Below are 5000 nucleotides of genomic sequence, written 5' to 3'. Positions count from 1 at the left end.
CCTGTCCCTATTAATCATTACCTCGGGTTCCGAAAACCAACAAAATAGAACCGAGGTCCTATTCCATTATTCCATGCACACAGTATTCAGGCGGGCTTGCCTGCTTTAAGCACTCTAATTTGTTCAAAGTAAACGTGCCGGCCCACCGAGACACTCAATAAAGAGCACCCTGGTAGGATTTCAACGGGGTCCGCCTCGGGACGCACGAGCACGCACGGGGCGGTCGCACGCCTTCGGCTCGCCCCACCGGCAGGACGTCCCACGATACATGCCAGTTAAACACCGACGGGCGGTGAACCAACAGCGTGGGACACAAATCCAACTACGAGCTTTTTAACCGCAACAACTTTAATATACGCTATTGGAGCTGGAATTACCGCGGCTGCTGGCACCAGACTTGCCCTCCAATAGATACTCGTTAAAGGATTTAAAGTGTACTCATTCCGATTACGGGGCCTCGGATGAGTCCCGTATCGTTATTTTTCGTCACTACCTCCCCGTGCCGGGAGTGGGTAATTTGCGCGCCTGCTGCCTTCCTTGGATGTGGTAGCCGTTTCTCAGGCTCCCTCTCCGGAATCGAACCCTGATTCCCCGTTACCCGTTACAACCATGGTAGGCGCAGAACCTACCATCGACAGTTGATAAGGCAGACATTTGAAAGATGCGTCGCCGGTACGAGGACCGTGCGATCAGCCCAAAGTTATTCAGAGTCACCAAGGCAAACGGACCGGACGAGCCGACCGATTGGTTTTGATCTAATAAAAGCGTCCCTTCCATCTCTGGTCGGGACTCTGTTTGCATGTATTAGCTCTAGAATTACCACAGTTATCCAAGTAACGTGGGTACGATCTAAGGAACCATAACTGATTTAATGAGCCATTCGCGGTTTCACCTTAATGCGGCTTGTACTGAGACATGCATGGCTTAATCTTTGAGACAAGCATATGACTACTGGCAGGATCAACCAGGGAGCTGCGTCAACTAGAGCTGAGCAGCCGGCCGCCCGGGAGTGTGTCCCGGGGGCCCGCGCGAACACGCAAGCGTTCGCTCAATCATTCTGCAAACAGGAGGAGGCTGAGCTCCCCTGCACAATACACCTCGAAACCCTCTCAGGTCCCGGCGGCGCGCAGCGCCGTCCCAAGTACTTGGTCGGGTTCGAGAGAGGCGCAATCGCCCGGAGTTAGGCGAGTAGACGCTTTCGGTGCGACCACCCGTGCTCCCAACTGAGCTTGCCGCTGCCGACAGAGGCCCGGGAGCGTGCTGTCGTGGCATTGCCGGCGGGAGACAACACGCGCCACCTACGGTGACCGGCAGCTCCAACGCCAGCGCCACAGAAGGACAAAAGCCCCACTTGGGTGCCGAAGCGAACTCTCCCAGCACAGCGCACGCGCCAACACATCCGCACAGCTGCGATACAAACCACCAGCGAGAACCGCTGGGGCGACCGAGCAGCAGACGGCGTCGCGGCGCCGAGCGCCGGGCGGCGGCGCATCCTCAACGCACACAGTCCTCAATCGGACCAGCACACTGAAGATGTCCACCGCGCTTCGCACCGGGCCCGCGAGGACCTACTTTGGCCGCACGGCGCCGCGCGCAGGGTGCGCCGGCGCGCAGCTGCGACGCCTGCCGCGTCCGTCGGCCGGCGCGCCTGCCACTGGCCGCCCCCACCAGCCGGCTGTAGCGCGTGCGCCCACGCACCGCGCGGCCAGCACGCCGGGAGGCGCCCCCTCACCGGCCGGGGACGGTCCCACCCAGCCACCGCCGCGTATCGCTTCACACCCAGATGCCGTTCAGTTTCATCGGCATGGTGGGTATCGCTGGAACAACCGGTTAGTACCTCAACCTATCGTCGCCATCACCGATTCACCCCTAGCGAGAACAACCGCACCACAACGGGTTACCATTTCTTCATTTGCGTAACTTCACCAGAAAACGTAGGCGTCCATCGCCATTAGCAACTTCAACGATTATTGCATGCCTGTGTCAGGTGTCACGCCACACTACGTCTGCCCACATACACGCAACAAAATGTGCACGCCTAGACAATACGTGGAAGGTGGCCCCCGTGCGTATGCGATGTCCATTGCTCGAACGACTGTCAACCGGCCTCTGTAGCATGTCGCAGATATGGAACGCGGTGCACCATGCTATCACGGTGTTTGAGGAGAGACGACTAGGCCCGAATACATCAACAGACAGCTCATGCTGATCGCCATCCACGGCGTTCGTTCCTCCCACACGTCTCTATGGCGTACCACACTGCAATCCAGCTCTCATAGGGAGACGACACGTAGCTGCGTGCACAATATTTGCACTGTATGGTCCGCCGTTTTTGGGCGCAGTCGTTGTACGGTCACACATGTGCCACGATGTATCATTCAGTACATAAGGACGAATGTGCAGTACAGATTGTGGTTTATGCGTACGACATCAGCGGACAGTTGACACAGGCCGCACCACAACGTAGCCTGAGTACGTCGCATGCGAAGGGCATTGAACATGCAAACTTCTCACCAACCAGCTTGCGAAGGCAGGGGGCAAGGTGGGGACGTGGGGAGGGGTGGGGCGGGGGGCGGCATGTACGTCCTGCTGCCATCCACATTACAGTGTACAGCAGGAGCATGTGGAAAGTCAGCAAGACTTGCAAGGTGTTTAACATGAAGCGATACACAGGGGAGCGGGCAGTGCGAGTAGCGAACTATATTGCGAGGGTTGCGGGTGGGCAACACTACACTAATTGAACGAGTCGTATAACAATTACAGAGCAGGTTTAGGCGACAACGTGGGTTACGTTAGCGGACAACGTGGGTTACGTTAGCGGACAACGTGGATTACGTTAGCGGACAACGTGGGTTACGTTAGCGGACAACGTGGGTTACGTTAGCGGACAACGTGGGTTAGGTTAAGGCACAACGTGGGTTACGTTAAGGCACAACGTGGGTTACGTTAAGGCACAACGTGGGTTACGTTAAGGCACAACGTGGGTTACGTTAAGGCACAACGTGGGTTACGTTAAGGCACAACGTGGGTTACGTTAAGGCACAACGTGGGTTACGTTAAGGCACAACGTGGGTTACGTTAAGGCACAACGTGGGTTACGTTAAGGCACAACGTGGGTTAGGTTAGGGGACAACGTGGGTTAGGTTAGGGGACAACGTGGGTTAGGTTAGGGGACAACGTGGGTTAGGTTAGGGGACAACGTGGGTTAGGTTAGGGGACAACATGGGTTAGGTTAGGGGACAACATGGGTTAGGTTAGGGGACAACATGGGTTAGGTTAGGGGACAACATGGGTTAGGTTAGGGGACAACATGGGTTAGGTTAGGGGACAACATGGGTTAGGTTAGGGGACAACATGGGTTAGGTTAGGGGACAACATGGGTTAGGTTAGGGGACAACATGGGTTAGGTTAGGGGACAACATGGGTTAGGTTAGGGGACAACATGGGTTAGGTTAGGGGACAACATGGGTTAGGTTAGGGGACAACATGGGTTAGGTTAGGGGACAACATGGGTTAGGTTAGGGGACAACATGGGTTAGGTTAGGGGACAACATGGGTTAGGTTAGGGGACAACATGGGTTAGGTTAGGGGACAACATGGGTTAGGTTAGGGGACAACATGGGTTAGGTTAGGGGACAACATGGGTTAGGTTAGGGGACAACATGGGTTAGGTTAGGGGACAACATGGGTTAGGTTAGGGGACAACATGGGTTAGGTTAGGGGACAACATGGGTTAGGTTAGGGTACAACATGGGTTAGGTTAAGACACAACATAGGTTAGGTTAAGGCACAACATAGGTTAGGTTAAGGCACAACATAGGTTAGGTTAAGGCACAACATAGGTTAGGTTAAGGCACAACATAGGTTAGGTTAAGGCACAACATAGGTTAGGTTAAGGCACAACATAGGTTAGGTTAAGGCACAACATAGGTTAGGTTAAGGTACAACATAGGTTAGGTTAGGTTACACGTTGTTGTAAGGAAAGGTGTAGGGGGGGGGGGGCGGGGGCGGGGGCGGCAGGTTCGTTGATAGTGATTATAGTAAGTGAATGCTTGTGACATGATGAGATTTGTCACGTCAGGATGCACCTTTGGCTTATTAGAGGCGGCGCTCCAATTCTATGCTTGTGTCAGACCTGTGTCTTTGACTCATGTCATTGTTTGTGCGCTGTGACAGGAGGTACTATTGTGATGTTGGGTGCACCGTTGTATAGGACATGTGTGGGTGTTGGTGCCTTATCTGCGCAATGGTGGATGTCGAAAGGGTGGGATATTCTATTTTCCGCATGGACCTCCTGGTCTGGTTGTGATAGTGTGGATTGTGTAATGTGGCGGAGAGGATGCACTGGATGTTGTTCCATGCTGGTGCTTACGTATTGTATGTGCGCCTGTTAGAAGCAGAGAGTGGTGCGTGATCAGAGTGTCTGGCTGACGTGTGGTTCCCATTGTGGGCAGACTCTTTCAGCATGTATACGGACAGTTGTATATATTTTCTGTAGTTTGATGGCTCTGCATTGATTACTAATCAGCGCCGTGTGTACGGGTAATCTGGTTCCAGTCCAAAATGTTCCATCTGTGTACATTAGTGACAAAGACTCCCCCATGCAGTGGGGCTCGGTCTGTTATAACTCTTCCGCGTAATATATTTGCGCCACGTTTTTGCGACTGCGAGTGCGAGTGCGAGTGCGAGTGCAACGCGCATGGGGACCGACATGCTGATGGCTCGGTATCGGACGCCGTACAGTGAGCAACGCGATCGCGTCTCTCGCTCGTCAGTGGTACAGGTCGCGGCCCATGTATACGGACAGCGGGAATGTCGCATATTGGAAATAACTCTTCATGAAACGCAAGTTATAGGGGTGGATTGCACTTTACGAGTGCGGGAAACGTCCGCCGTTCATCCGCTGGAGGTGCGAGTTTGGCGGTTGGGGTGGTCCACGAACGGGTGCGGGTAGAGTCATTGCCGGTCCACGGCTTCGTGCGGCAGAGCCACTGGAGAAT

General features: G+C 54.4%; 1 non-coding gene across 1 annotated transcript in view; it reads right to left on the bottom strand.

The window, feature by feature from the left end:
• The window catches only part of LOC124773512, a 1909-nt gene extending 938 nt beyond the window's left edge, over positions 1-971 (bottom strand). The window contains exon 1 of the ribosomal RNA XR_007014756.1: positions 1-971. This exon is cut by the window's left edge and continues 938 nt beyond it. This is a non-coding gene — a ribosomal RNA (small subunit ribosomal RNA).
• Between the last annotated feature and the right edge of the window lie 4029 nt (positions 972-5000).

Source organism: Schistocerca piceifrons, unplaced genomic scaffold (assembly GCF_021461385.2).
Source record: "Schistocerca piceifrons isolate TAMUIC-IGC-003096 unplaced genomic scaffold, iqSchPice1.1 HiC_scaffold_954, whole genome shotgun sequence".
Lineage (NCBI taxonomy): Eukaryota > Metazoa > Arthropoda > Insecta > Orthoptera > Acrididae > Schistocerca > Schistocerca piceifrons.
This window is presented reverse-complemented; position numbering and strand designations above follow the sequence as displayed.